Raw genomic sequence first — 16246 nt, 5'->3', positions numbered from 1 at the left:
CCCCAAACACAGTAAGATAAGCAAAATGAAAAGACAGAAAAACACACAGCAGATGAAGGAGCAAGATAAAAACCCACCAGACCTAACAAATGAAGAGGAAATAGGCAGTCTACCTGAAAAAGAATTCAGAATAATGATAGTAAGGTTGATCCGAAATCTTGGCGATAGAATGGACAATAGAATGGACAAATTGCAAGAATCAGTTAACAAGGACCTAGAAGAACTAAAGATGAAGCAAGCAACGATGAACAACACAATAAATGAAATTAAAAGTACTCTAGATGGGATCAATAGCAGAATAACTGAGGCAGAAGAACGGATAAGTGACCTGGAAGATAAAATAGTGGAAATAACTACTTCAGAGCAGAATAAAGAAAAAAGAATGAAAAGAACTGAGGACAGTCTCAGAGACCTCTGGGACAACATTAAACGCACCAACATTCGAATTATAGGGGTTCCAGAAGAAGAAGAGAAAAAGAAAGGGACTGAGAAAATATTTGAAGAGATTATAGTTGAAAACTTCCCTAATATGGGAAAAGAAATCGTTAATCAAGTCCAGGAAGCACGGAGAGTCCCATACAGGATAAATCCAAGGAGAAATACGCCAAGACACATATTAATCAAATTGTCAAAAATTAAATACAAAGAAAACATATTAAAAGCAGCAAGGGAAAAACAACAAATAACACACAAGGGAATCCCCATAAGGTTAACAGCTGATCTTTCAGCAGAAACTCTGCAAGCCAGAAGGGAGTGGCAGGACATACTGAAAGTGTTGAAGGAGAAAAACCTGCAACCAAGATTACTCTACCCAGCAAGGATCTCATTCAGATTTGATGGAGAAATTAAAACCTTTACAGACAAGCAAAAGCTGAGAGAGTTCAGCACCACCAAACCAGCTCTACAACAACTGCTAAAGGAACTTCTCTAGGCAAGAAACACAAAAGAAGGAAAGGACCTACAATAACGAACCCAAAACAATTAAGAAAATGGGAATAGGAACACACATATCGATAATTACCTTAAATGTAAATGGACTAAATGCTCCCACCAAAAGACACAGATTGGCTGAATGGATACAAAAACAAGACCCATATATTTGCTGTCTACAAGAGACCCACTTCAGACCTAGAGACACATACAGACTGAAAGTAAGGGGATGGAAAAAGGTATTTCATGCAAATGGAAACCAAAAGAAAGCTGGAGTAGCAATTCTCATATCAGACAAAATAGACTTTAAACCAAAGACTATTAGAAGAGACAAAGAAGGACACTACATAATGATCAAGGGATCGATCCAAGAGGAAGATATAACAATTGTAAATATTTATGCACCCAACATAGGTGCACCTCAATACATAAGGCAAATACTGACAACCATAAAAGGGGAAATCGACAGTAACACATTCATAGTAGGGGACTTTAACACCCCACTTTCACCAATGGACAGATCATCCAAAATGAAAATAAATAAGGAAACACAAGCTTTAAATGATACATTAAACGAGATGGAGTTAATTGATATTTATAGGACATTCCATCCAAAAACAACAGAATACACATTTTTCTCAAGTGCTCATGGAACATTCTCCAGGATAGATCATATCTTGGGTCACAAATCAAGCCTTGGTAAATTTAAGAAAATTGAAATTGTATCAAGTATCTTTTCTGACCACAACGCCATGAGACTAGATATCAATTACAGGAAAAGATCTGTAAAAAATACAAACACATGGAGGCTAAACAATACACTACTTAATAATGAAGTGATCACTGAAGAAATCAAAGAGGAAATCAAAAAATACCTAGAAACAAATGACAATGGAGACACAACGACCCAAAACCTGTGGGATGCAGCAAAAGCAGTTCTAAGGGGGAAGTTTATAGCAATACAAGCCCACCTTAAGAAGCAGGAAACATCTCGAATAAACAACCTACCCTTGCACCTCAAGCAATTAGAGAAAGAAGAACAAAAAAACCCCAAAGCTAGCAGAAGGAAAGAAATCATAAAAATCAGATCAGAAATAAATGAAAAAGAAATGAAGGAAACAATAGCAAAGATCAATAAAACTAAAAGCTGGTTCTTTGAGAAGATAAACAAAATAGATAAACCACTAGCCAGACTCATTAAGAAAAAAAGGGAGAAGACTCAAATCAATAGAATTAGAAATGAAAAAGGAGAGGTAACAACTGACACTGCAGAAATAAAAGAGATCATGAGAGATTACTACAAGCAACTCTATGCCAATAAAATGGACAATCTGGAAGAAATGGACAAATTCTTAGAAATGCACAACCTGCCAAGACTGAATCAGGAAGAAATAGAAAATATGAACAGACCAATCACAAGCACTGAAATTGAAACTGTGATTAAAAATCTTCCAACAAAGAAAAGCCCAGGACCAGATGGCTTCACAGGCGAATTCTATCAAACATTTAGAGAAGAGCTAACACCTATCCTTCTCAAACTCTTCCAAAATATAGCAGAGGGAGGAACACTCCCAAACTCCTTCTACGAGGCCACCATCACCTTGATACCAAAACCAGACAAGGATGTCACAAAGAAAGAAAACTACAGGCCAATATCACTGATGAACATAGATGCAAAAATCCTCAACAAAATACTAGCAAATAGAATCCAACAGCACATTAAAAGGATCATACACCATGATCAAGTGGGGTTTATTCCAGGAATGCAAGGATTCTTTAATATACGCAAATCTATCAATGTGATAAACCATATTAACAAACTGAAGGAGAAAAACCATATGATCATCTCAATAGATGCAGAGAAAGCTTTTGACAAAATTCAACACCCATTTATGATAAAAACCCTGCAGAAAGTAGGCATAGAGGGAACTTTCCTCAACATAATAAAGGCCATATATGACAAGCCCACAGCAAACATCATCCTCAATGGTGAAAAACTGAAAGCATTTCCACTAAGATCAGGAACAAGACAAGGTTGCCCACTCTCACCACTCTTATTCAACATAGTTTTGGAAGTTTTAGCCACAGCAATCAGAGAAGAAAAGGAAATAAAAGGAATCCAAATCGGAAAAGAAGAAGTAAAGCTGTCACTGTTTGCAGATGACATGATCCTATACATAGAGAACCCTAAACATGCTACCAGAAAACTACTAGAGCTAATCAATGAATTTGGTAAAGTGGCAGGATACAAAATTAATGCACAGAAATCTCTGGCATTCCTATATACTAATGATGAAAAATCTGAAAGTGAAATCAAGAAAACACTCCCATTTACCATTGCAACAAAAAGAATAAAATATCTAGGAATAAACCTACCTAAGGAGACAAAAGATCTGTATGCAGAAAATTATAAGACACTGATGAAAGAAATTAAAGATGATACAAATAGATGGAGAGATATACCATGTTCTTGGATTGGAAGAATCAACATTGTGAAAATGACTCTACTACCCAAAGCAATCTATAGATTCAATGCAATCCCTATCAAACTACCACTGGCATTTTTCACAGAACTAGAACAAAAAATTTTGCAATTTGTATGGAAACACAAAAGACCCCGAATAGCCAAAGCAATCTTGAGAACGAAAGAAGGAACTGGAGGAATCAGGCTCCCAGACTTCAGACTATACTACAAAGCTACAGTTATCAAAACGGTATGGTACTGGCACAAAAACAGAAAGATAGATCAATGGAACAGGATAGAAAGCCCAGAGATAAACCCACGCACATATGGTCACCTTATCTTTGACAAAGGAGGCAGAAATGTACCGTGGAGAAAGGACAGCCTATTCAATAAGTGGTGCTGGGAAAACTGGACAGCTACATGTAAAAGTATGAAGTTAGATCACTCCCTAACACCATACACAAAAATAAGCTCAAAATGGATTAAAGACCTAAATGTAAGGCCAGAAACTATCAAACTCTTAGAGGAAAACATAGGCAGAACACTCTATGACATAAATCACAGCAAGATTCTTTCTGACCCACCTCCTAGAGTAATGGAAATAAAAACAAGAGTAAACAAATGGGACCTAATGAAACTTAAAAGCTTTTGCGCAGCAAAGGAAACCATAAAGAAGACCAAAAGACAACCCTCAGAATGGGAGAAAATATTTGCAAATGAAGCAACTGACAAAGGATTGATCTCCAAAATTTATAAGCAGCTCATGCAGCTTAATAACAAAAAAACAAACAACCCAATCCAAAAATGGGCAGAAGACCTAAATAGACGTTTCTCCAAAGAAGATATACAGAGTGCCAACAAACACATGAAAGAATGCTCAACATCACTAATCATGAGAGAAATGCAAATCAAAACTACAATGAGATATCATCTCACACCAGTCAGAATGGCCATCATCAAAAAATCTAGAAACAATAAATGCTGGAGAGGGTGTGGAGAAAAGGGAACACTCTTGCACTGCTGGTGGGAATGTGAATTGGTTCAGCCACTATGGAGAACAGTATGGAGGTTCCTTAAAAAACTACAAATAGAACTACCATATGACCCAGCAATCCCACTACTGGGCATATACCCTGAGAAAACCAAAATTCAAAAAGAGTCATGTACCAAAATGTTCATTGCAGCTCTATTTACAATAGCCCGGAGATGGAAACAACCTAAGTGCCCGTCATCGGATGAATGGATAAAGAAGATGTGACACATATATACAATGGAATATTACTCAGCCATAAAAAGAAACGAAATTGAGCTATTTGTAATGAGGTGGATAGACCTAGAGTCTGTCATACAAAGTGAAGTAAGTCAGAAAGAAAAAGACAAATACCGTATGCTAACACATATATATGGAATTTAAGAAAAAAATGTCATGAAGAACCTAGGGGTAAAGCAGGAATAAAGACGCAGACCTCTTAGAGAACGGACTTGAGGTTATGGGGAGGGGGAAGGGTGAGCTGTGACAGGGCGAGAGAGAGTCATGGGCATATACACAGTAACAAACGCAGTAAGGTAGATAGCTAGTGGGAAGCAGCCGCATGGCACAGGGATATTGGCTCGGTGCTTTGTGACAGCCTGGAGGGATGGGATGGGGAGGGTGGGAGGGAGGGAGACGCAACAGGGAAGACATATGGGAACATATGTTTATGTATGACTGATTCACTTTGTTATAAAGCAGAAACTAACACACCATTGTAAAGCAATTATACCCCAATAAAGATGTTAAAAAAAAAAAAAAAAAAAAAAGGAGTTCAAGGAAACCATAACAGCCCCAGATTCTCTCAACAGCTATTGGGACTTTTTTTTTTAAGAGGAACTTTGTATATTGAAAATTTATTTATTCTCTTGTCTTTAAGGTTCACAAAAGATTAGGGGGTTTGTCTTACTTTTCTTTATTTTCAATTCTTATTAGAGTACCTTACATATAAGAGGTGTTCAGAAATTTTTAAATAAATAAAGTTTTGCCATATTCTTCAATAACCCTCAGTTTTAATCTGGAAGCTCAATGAATATAAAAAGCAGAATAACATTTGCATAAAAATTCCAAATTCAACCATTGTGGGCGGGCATTAATGGGGAAAGTTTATGTATGTTCCAAAGTCTATTCTATATTCAAAATTCCTATTCAAAGAGGTGATATGGTATAATAGTTAAGTGCCTAGACCCTGGAAGCAGCCTCCGTGAGTTCAAATCCCAATCCAGCTACTCATTGTCTGTGGGGCTTTTTACTTGTTAAACTCTTTATGCCCCAGTTTCCTCACAGGTAAATAGGAGTGATTATGATAATAGTTTCTGTATCAGGGGGAATTTTCTGAAGATTAAATAAGTTAATCAACACAAGGTGGTTAAATGAATTAACATAAAATGTTTTCAGTACTGCTTGGCAAATAGTAAATTCTCCATGAATGTTAGCTGTCATGCCAAACCATCCCATAATTTAAGAACAAATATGGTTTCTTTCAGCACATAAAATAGTTGTATTTTTAGGGATTGATAAAGTAGTTAACCATATTTTTTCTTTACGGTTAAGAGAACAGTTAACAAAATAAAACCAGAAATAATAGAATATAACACCTGCTGCATTAGCCACCAAGTGTAAGCGACATAATAAGCTATGTCATGAAAATATGGTTCAGAGACAAGGTCTTGGCTCTCACAGAATCAGCTGACTCACTATCTTCCTCCCTACTCTTAGCAGGCTTCACCCTTCTAAGAATTTAAGGAGCAGGGACCACAATCTTAGCTGTAGTCTGCCACAATTGATCAAAGTCACACCAACAAACACCAAGGGAATAAACTGCACAAGTCCCAGACCAACATCATATCCATTCAGCAAAGGGTATCTAGATAGTTCAATGGGAACCCTCAAGCATGTGTTTTTTTGTTTATGCAATGAAGCCAGAGGAAATTACAGCAGGACTGCATAGCCAAAATGTTCCAAAGCATACACACCAGTTTAAATCCCTTTTGGAGTCTAAATTCCTTCCTTCATGATCTTAACCTTTGCTGTAGGAACCCTTCCTGGACTCCTCCCCAGGCCATTCTTCACAGTGAAGCTTGGAGCACTCATGGTACTACTTCTAGTTACTGTTTACTTCATTGGCATGTGGGCTTCTCATTGTAATATCATTAGCATAAGGCAGGGGTTCCTGCTGGCAAAGTAACCAGAGTAATGTTCAGTTGTCCCTTTAGCTCCTTTTGGTTGTATCCATGTTCTTGGCTTCCAGTCTAAGAATGTTAACATTTCATAGTTTCCTCTTATTTCTTTTGTATATTTCTCCACACAGTCTCATTGGCCTCTTATAGTTTTTCCTTAATTTATTAATATCTCATTTTTATTTCTTCTAGATATCCTCAATACCTTAATATCCTCAATCCAACACAAGAGATTTCTCTTCTGATGCCTACTCAGAAACATCAAAACTACATTTTTGTTTCAGGAAGGTGTTTCAAACACAATTCAATGCAAGCATATGTAAATATCAGATGCTAGCTCAACAGACTCAGGACAGATTATTTCTTTTAAGGACGGTTTTATTTATGGATGTGCCTAAGATACCATAATTGGTTGATAAAAGATATATTAATATCCTACTGGATATTATGAACTATGGCAATAGCAAGAGTGCAAAGCTATATAAATGCTTATCATGATAGCTACCCTCTTTTGAGTTTCTGCTACTTACCAAGTCACTATAAGACATTTATTATCTACTATGATCTCAGTAAGAATTATTATTCCCACTTTCCAGGCTAAGAAATGGATGTTCCTCAGTTACACAGCTGGTAAGTGGCAGAGCCAGGATCCAAATACAGGTGGTTCAGAATCCCTCGCCCACAGGCTCTCTCTGCCTTGAAGGCCCCTCTCAGTACATGGCCCCCAGTCACTGCAATACATTTCGGAAGGAAGAACTGAAACTCAAACATCTCCGCCAATCGCTGCAAAGCAAATTATCACTAGAATTAACTAAGAAATGAAAACTAAACTTTTATATTCCTGGTTCATTGTATAATCTTTCATGGATAATTCAATTTCCCCTAGTGTTTTCCTTGAGAGAGAAGATAATAAATCTTGAGGAAAAATATGGTACTACTAAAATTAATATTCACCATAATAACTGGATTTGACTTTAGGAAGCCAGTGCTACTGATAGTTAAAGATGATGTCTTCTTAGGGAGGGAGACTTTCTTATGATATCACATTGCACATTTGTGTAAAGTACTAACTTCTTTAACTCTTTCAAATATTTTTTGTGTACCAGCTCAACAATAAGTAAGGACCTTGATAACTTCAAAGAGATGGTGCCTCGTCCAAGCCTAAAATGAGCCATGGTCTATCCTTTCCCTGTGGGTTTTATCCCACAGCTCAGAACTGACACCATTTACAGTGCAACCCCATTCCCTTTAGAAAGTTTTTTCTCTGGTGATTTGAGATCTTACCAATTTTGCCACAGTTTATAAATCCTGGAGCTCCTCAGACACAAGGTTTTCATTTAATATTTAACTTTGGCACAGACACATTTTTAAGTTTCTCCAGCCCAAAACTTGGAAAAGAGCTAAGGAAAAGTAGCCAGGAGAACTTTACAACAATATTTTTAAAACTTCATATGTCCAGATTTAAAAATAAATACATTTATATTTTCTTCAGAAACAGCAATAACTCTGAGCTGACATGATTTTTAATAATGCTCTTGGTAACAGTTGGTGGACCCAACATCTTTTTTGGGGGGAAAAAAAAAGAGAGAAAGAAAGAAGAAAAGAAACCTCAAATACCTCCCATTTACCTGTGATGATCTGGCTCAGTCCTTGAGAGGATTAGGAGCGTTTCTTTCATAAAGTTACATTTCATTAGGATGAACGTTTTGCTCCAACCCAAATACATTGCAGCCCATCATCACCATTTAAGTTGATTATCAAAAAGCAGATCAATGTATAATGCATCCTGCCACTGCATCTCGAATCACAACACGCAAAGTATGGAAGTGCAAGTTACTACAAAAGACAAAGCAGAGGTCCCAAAACAAAGGAGCTAGAAGCAAGATAATATTAACGATAATAATAAGACATATATCTCAGAATCAGTGTGAGAAACCAACACTAGAATAATTTCAAATTCCAGGATCTGTGAAAGGAATGTTGCCCCATTCTCCTCTTGATTGTGATATAAGGAGATTGTCATAATTTGTAAAATACAATGGAAACTCGTCTGCACATAACTAAAATTTGATTGAAATTGGCACATAACTAATTTCATCTCAAATGAGATTAACTATTATTATTATTTCAAATAGTTGAAATTTTTCCTTTTCTCAAACTGAGAAAGTAATTGGTGACATTAAGGTAAATTAATAGTAGTTGCAAGGGCAAATTTTAGCCAGAAAGGTACTACATTCCTGGATATAAGGAACCCCACAAACCCAAACTCTAGAGAGCTAAGCAGCTCCAAAAGAGACCTTTTTTTTTTTTTTTTTTTTTTTTACCCCAGTTGTCCCCACTATCAAGCACCAAACCATCTGGTTTGATTCTGCACGTACTAAAATGACCACATGAGACTCACAGTTTATAATCAGCTGATGGCAGAGTAAGGCCTTCAGGTGGCAAGGGCAGTTGCACACCAAGGGCTGACATTTATGAATCACTAACTCCAGGCACTGTTCAGAGCACTGTATATGGGAAAACTTCACTTACTCTTTACAATACCCAAGTGTAATATATAACACCAGTTATCACCATTTTTTATAGGTAAAGAGTGGCAGGTGCAGAGAGGTAAGTAACTTGCCCAAGGTCACCCAGACCATGAGTGGCAGAGGGAGAATTTAACCCTAAGCATCTGGTTTAGATCCCATACATGTAACCACCCTGCCATGCTTTGTCTCACACTTACCATCCTCCAGTCAGCCTACCAGTCAGACTTCCCAGTAAACTGCCTTCCAAATACCTGATACAAAATGTCAGGTAGACCCAGCTTGACAGAGTCCTCAGACCACCACCCTTTTCCTTCTCATTGCCCAGAGACTCTCATCCCACCCACGTCTGTTCCTCCCTGAGGGGTCACCCTCTCAGTAATTCTCCAGCCCTCCATTCCAACCTGTACCTTCTCATAGGATAATGACTTCTGTTAGAGGATAGGTAAAAGTTCATCTTCTCAAAATTATTAACACAAATATGTGAATGACTTAATTGGATAACTCAATCCGAGAGCATCTGCATTTCAGAAGAGGGCTTTATTAACCCAAATAAATCGTGCAGGAGGGGACTTTGTTGCTATTTGGTTGTTTTTACGGTGCCTGTGGTACAAAAGGCGCAGCATTTGGAGTCAGAAAGAACTTGCAATCCTAGTTCTGCCACTATCGCCTATGTAAAGTTGGGCAAGTAACTCAATATTCTGAATCTCTGGCTCCTCACCTATTTTAAAAAATAAAAGCAACTCTTCACAGTAGTGTTGTCATGATTAAGATGATATATGTCTAGCACCTAACATACTGCCTAGCACATGGTGGGCATTCAATAACTGTCAGTCTTTATCCTATTCTTCCAAAACTTCCCAGAACATAGAACCATGGGGCTAACCCCTGACATAGACTGCCATCATTTTGGCAGCGAAGCTGGATCGACAAGGCTTCTCAGTAAGGGCAGCCATCCTGCTATCTGCCTCCTTGGCAGGCTGCCCTCCATTCCTAGGGTCATTGGAGAAGGAGAATGAGTCAGCAGGGACTTTGGAAGGCTAATGAGACTGCAGCTTCACTAAAGACCAATGCTCATGATGTTGGATTATACGCCATAGGCTGTTTTGTAAAGCAATTCATCAACATTGCCTACAAACTTATCCATTCATTCAACAGCATGAAATAACTACTATGTGCCAAACGTTGCGCTAAGCCCTAGGGAATAAAGAAATTAAAGTAGCCAATGTACTGCCATGTGCTACCTGGTAGCAGAGGTGACAACAAAAGAGAGAACAGCAAAGTCCTTCCCCCAAGAGGTGTACACATGCAGGAACACACACTCACAAGACACAGAACCATACCCTGAGAACAATGATTACCATCCATGGTATCATCCGTTCAATTAGTCATTCTCCAGATTTTTATTGAGCACGAACTACGTGCCAGCCGCTGGGAAACAGCATGTTGAATGAGACAGGCCAGGTTCCTTCTTTCACAAACTTTATAGACATAGCAGGAGGAATAGACAATGAATATAATAAATGAGCAAGATAATTTCAGTTATTGAGAAATGTTATGAATGCGGCAGTGTGACAGTGAATGACCAGATTTGAACATTGCCTCGGTCAGAGTGGTCAAGGAAAGCTTTTCTGGGGGATGGCATTTAGCTGAGACTTGCATGACACGAAAAGGAGCTAGCCATGTGCAGAGTTGGGAAAAGACCATTCAGGCAGGAGGAACAGCTTGTGCATAGGCCCTGGCAGAAGCAAATTGGTGAATTCAATGAATGGAGGAAGTCAGCGTGTCTGGCCCTTAATCAACAGGTAGAGGTGGAATGAGGGACAGGCAGGGACCAGTTGAGATCAAGGTCTGAAAGCAGTGAAGGGAGTTTGGATTTTATGCAAAGAATAATAGGAAGACATTGGAGGGATTTCAGCAGAAGAGTACTGTGCTCTGATTTACATTTTTTTCAATGATAATATTTATAGAATCACACTCTAATAAGGTTAAATGGAGTCAGAAGAAGAATTCCTTTCTCGCATTATACATACAATGATCATCAACTTTAAAATAATTATAACATAATACACTAATTCTAACTAGAAGTATAGTTTCAGCATCACTAGGCTAAATGTAATGATTCAGCCGTTCAGAAGCATTCAGTAGCTCACGAGTCCATAATGACCATCATTACCCAGGTGAGGCGAAAGAAAAAAAAGTATCCTTTAATAAATTCTGAACAAATAGATACCAGGCAAAGTAAACTCTATTTGAAATTAACACTCCTTCAGCCTAGTGTGCATTCTACAAAACAGGCATATTTGAGCTGTAACCTTCCTGGCTCATCAAGCTGGGTTTGTGATTTATGTTAATCCTGCACAGTGGAGAGTGAGCCAGGTCCTCTTCTGTGTTTTCCAGTCATGAATCCCAGCATGCTAACTGTGAAGGTGCTAATGGTCCAAAGTGTGGCATTAGGCTGGTGTTCAAGGAATCTTAGCTTGCCCCCTCTCTGGGGATGAGGTGCCCTTCTGGTGTGATCCAAGAGGCACCAAGAGGCCACCTTGCCCCAAAGATCTTCCTAGTGATCCTCACGCCCCTGGACTTCCTCATCACAGATTCCTCCTTGAGGTGATGGGAACTTTATTAAAAGACAAATGTCTTATCCAGGAAGAGTAACCCAATGACACCATTGTCAGTCATGAATCCCCTCCAACACTGGTTTCTTAAATTACCTGGTTGTTGCTAGCAGAGTCCATTTGCAGTTTAAGTCAGGGGAGAAGTTTGGAAAGTCAAAAATGTGGTTTTAAAAGGAGCACACTGAACTCTCTAACAACCTATATGGGAAAAGAATCTGAAAAAGAATAGATATATGTATAGTTAAATCACATTGCTGTACATCTGAAACTAGCACAACATTGTAAATCAAGTATGTTCCAATATAAAATAAAAATTTTTTTCTAAAAGGAGAACATTGAAAAATAAACTGTGGTATTCAGCAGTTAAAAAGAAATGTACTATCAGTCTTATTTACAAAAGCCAAGATACAAAAGATTATATATATACATATATATATATATACATATATATGTGTGTATACATATATACACCCATATATATACATATATATGTGTGTGTATATACACACACACACACACATATATATCTCTCACACACACACACACACACACACACACACACACACACACACACACACACACACACACACACACACTGCCTCTTTGGGCACTCATTTCCATGCCTGCAAAATGAGTATAATAGCACCTGCCTCCCATAGTTGCTGGGATTGTATTAAATGGGATAATTTATGTAAAGCACCTAGCACAGTGTCTGGCACTTGGTAAACATTTATTCAAGATTTTTTACTCTTAATATTTTTATTAATAATAGAATTGGCAGTGCCTAAAACATTCTCAGCCATTACAAAATATGTGTTCGATGAATTAATGACGAGACTTCAATTAACCCCTGGTAGTGCCAGTGTCGGAGCAAAGAATGATGTCTGGTCTCCATTTCACAGTGAGACTATTCCAGATGTTAAGGTCAGTGGTAGCCAGGAGTGAGTCAAACCCTCCTCTAACAGGATTCTGCTGAACTTTAGTATATTGCTTCTGCTCTGATTATTGTCTATACCTGTATGTTTCATGAATCTGACAGGACACAAAGTAAATTAAAATTCAGGCTACCTATTATAATTTCTAGTTGCAAAAGATCTTTATTTTGAGGATCTTTATTTTAAATTAACTTTATAGTAACTTGAGCTCTTTGAAGGAAAATTCTCATGTAAGTTGTAATACACAATTACACTTTTTATGTTCAATCCAAAAGTTCCTTTAACAGGTCCTGGATATACCAATTTTTCTACCCAGTCAGAACTCAGAACCAAGCAAATAGCCAGCCTTTGTGTCTCTGGACCACTATGTCCACATCGAAAACTACAGGTGGATGGAGAGAGAAATGATAGATTGGAAGATGAATAGGTAGGTGGGTAGATGATAAACATAATATAAAAAGGAATTTTCTTCACATGTTTGTGAAAATGTTTTATCATTTGATTTTGGTAGCAGCTGGAACAAGTAGAGTTCAGCAGTGAGAATCAGATTACTCTAAAAAAATTCAGAATATATTATCATATGCTAAATAATATGTAGGTTTACGAATTCTTTGCCTGACTCAGACTTCTCATGGATAACTCATTATTTTTTAAATATGCTTCTGTATAAGGCCAGATGCTCATAGAGATAATTCAAAAGTTATGTTCACTATGCAATGTCTTCCATTTGCATTCTTTGCAAGTCTTGTTGAGACTGATATTAAAATAAGTTTGTTTTTTGTGGATACACATCAAGGACTAGAGTGCAGAAAAAGCCCAATCACACACTGGAAGATGGAGGGAAGCCAGCATGAGATTGTAAAAATGCTGGCAATTATCCTCCAAGTGAGTTGGTCAGCCCAACACACATGAACAGGAGTTGAATGTTTCCCTGTGACTAATTTCGCAGAGATGGAAACTGACCCAGGGAAGAAGTCTGAGCAGTCAACTGCTCAGCTGGCCAACCCCTCTAGACGATGAGTCATTCCAGGACAGGGACCTCATTCTCCACTCAGTGTTGTGTCTACAGCACCTGGCACTTGCTAAGTACTGAACAATGTTGAATGGATGGATCAATGAATTAAGTAATTAAAGGATGAAAGCATTTCTCTGCCTTCCTTATATCTTAGAATTCCAATCCCCAAGTGGAGCACTGGGGGAGGATCTGGAGGTTGTTGCACAAACAAAGGCAAATGGCCAAGTAGTGTTTATAGGGAAATTTTAGAGGGAGGAGCAGTAGCAGGTGTGAGGGTTCCCCCTTGTCCTTGGCACATTCCAGGCAAGAGTCATGCACAAATATCCAGCAGGCCTGGAAGTCAGACTCCAGGAGAGGAAGCTGCCCCTTGGCCTGTGAGGCTTTTAAACTGTGTGACTCGGGAAGCACGAGCCCTTCCTCTGGTGTGATCAGAGGCTGAGATCAAATAGCTCGACAATGTGGCAGAATTTTGGCTCCAATCCCCTTCCTGGATACTCATCAATTGTGACTGAGGGGAGCAGTAGCACCTCGCCTATCTGGGAGATGGGGTGCTAGCCTTGCACCTCCAGATAAATAATGCAGTGAGCTGGTGGCAGGATTTGCCCCATCCATGTGCATGTTTGAGAAGCATCGGTCCCTCCCCTGGCATGATGGGGCGAGGGAGGGCTGGGGTCTGAGTCTTGCAAATGACCAAGATTGTTCATCTCAAGCACGTTAGGGCTGGGCTATAGTCAGTCTCCATGGAGCTTTACTGGAGGTGGACCCTTCTTGAATGCATGAGCTCTTGCCTCTCAGTGGGGATGCGGTAGACAAAAATTCATCATGCCATCATGACCAGCCCTTCTCCCCAGGAGCTGCTAGAGATTCTTTGTGGCAAGGCTAAGCTTCAGGCCACCACCTCATGCCTCTGACTTCCCTAAGATACCTATTACCTTGTACCTCCATCTTACTATCTACCGATTCCCAGCCAGGGCAACGCACCCAGAGCCCCTAAACTGCCCCAGGCCCCATTCTTCTCAATTGCCTGAGTCCCAGTGCGTTGGGCCCTGTTCTACATTATAGATCAGTCATTTGTCATAAAAACCTCTGGAATATATAAGCTTTCTCAGGTTCTGGAACTTTAACAGAAATTGTGGGCACTTAGCAGACCTATGGAGGAGGTATTTTGGTTCCAGGTAGGGATGGGTGCTTTTTAACACCACCCTAGTCATCCCACATGGCATTTCCTCCTTGCTTATAAAGACCCTGCCCTTGAATCCAGTGAAGAGGGAAAACGATTTGGTTCGTGTGTCCCACTCTGGCCCTTGCAGACATTGGTTTTTATTCAGACTCAGGTTCGAAATGGGCTGATGAGGTTGTAAACACTAGGTAGGAATCAGAAACCTGGAAAGGAGAAAAAGAATTAGGGATAGAGTTGGGAAAGGACAAGGGAAAGGGAAGAAGCAAGTGTAAGAGAAAAGGGGATAAGCAGGAAGCGGGATCAAGACAGGAAGCAAGACCAGTTTCTTTGCATTTTTTTCAGACTTTGTCTTTGCCTTGGGTTGCCATTGAGGTGGAAGTGACATCTTAGTTGTGCTTGAATCCTTCATGGTTCCTAGCACGGTTCACAAAATGTTTGTTGAATGGGATAAATAAGAAAATTAAAGTGGTATGTGGTAATAAGCTCAGTGAAATGGGTCATGGGTCATGGTGACACTACCCCAACATCCTCACTGCATGTTGTCTGGTCGGCTTCGCTTCTCAAGCGAACAAAAGAAGGAAAAAAAATGAAAAGATTTTATTTTAATGGTAATTTCCATGACAGTAGCTGAAACCCCATCTCTTTGGAGATTTTTTTTCCCCTCAATATCCAGATTCTATTACTCTTACAGCAGAGAAGCTAGAAGCCTAGAAAAGCTGAATGGCTTACCCAAGGCCACACAGAGGCAAGTGTCAAGCTCAGGACAGACACTCCTGTTTTCCAACTCTCAGGGCTACGACTGTGAGAAGGCGAAATTGAACCCCATAGGATGTTCTGTTCCAGAGCAGACACAGATTAAGTATAAGATTCAGGTGAATTAATAAAATATAAAACAAAACGTGGGGAAAGTAAAAATAAATTGTAGACTACACAAAGCTGAAATGGGATCATGACACCCAATCCTTAATCTGTTTGCTATTAGGGTGGAGAGCAAGATAGTGCTTTGCTTTCTGGAATTCAGACATACTTTCTATTTATTATTTATAAATTTGAATATTTAAAGGAATACAAGGAAAACTCACACAAGCCAGGCTGGGCCTCTTTATAATGTAAATACCTTTCCAATGGGTAAAAAAAATACTGAAAGATGGTGAGTTTGTCTTCTGACAGTATTTCCCACACTTTTTTATTGTTAGCAAAGCTCCCTTGGAGTGTAACTAAGAGTTTCAGAGCAGTGGTAATGTTAAATCAAAGGGAAGGAAAATTTCAACAAGAATCAAGCTGCCCCAACTCCCCCTTTATTTTTAAGCAGAACCATCAAAGGGCAGCTAATGGAACTATACTTAAGTGGCATTAATTCATCCCT

At 38.9% G+C, this 16246-nt stretch overlaps 1 protein-coding gene and 1 long non-coding RNA gene across 5 annotated transcripts in view; one reads left to right on the top strand and one right to left on the bottom strand.

Moving 5' to 3' along the window:
* The window catches only part of LOC109547946 (uncharacterized), a 60164-nt gene that overhangs the window by 7630 nt on the left and 36288 nt on the right, over positions 1 to 16246 (bottom strand). The window contains exons 3-4 of one of the 2 annotated variants that reach the window (XR_004526430.2): positions 11847 to 11965; positions 8233 to 8440 (exon numbers count right to left, since the gene is read on the bottom strand). This is a non-coding gene — a long non-coding RNA (uncharacterized lncRNA). The remainder of the gene's footprint in view (positions 1 to 8232; positions 8441 to 11846; positions 11966 to 16246) is intronic. The other variant, XR_002173955.3, reaches the window with a different exon arrangement.
* The window catches only part of COL8A1 (collagen type VIII alpha 1 chain), a 162921-nt gene that overhangs the window by 123893 nt on the left and 22782 nt on the right, over positions 1 to 16246 (top strand). The gene's annotated exons all lie outside the window — the stretch shown is intronic.

The sequence above is a fragment of the Tursiops truncatus genome, chromosome 4 (genome assembly GCF_011762595.2).
Source record: "Tursiops truncatus isolate mTurTru1 chromosome 4, mTurTru1.mat.Y, whole genome shotgun sequence".
Taxonomy (NCBI): domain Eukaryota; kingdom Metazoa; phylum Chordata; class Mammalia; order Artiodactyla; family Delphinidae; genus Tursiops; species Tursiops truncatus.
The sequence above is the reverse complement of the archived record's forward strand: the minus strand, read 5'-3'. Positions and strand labels throughout refer to the sequence as shown.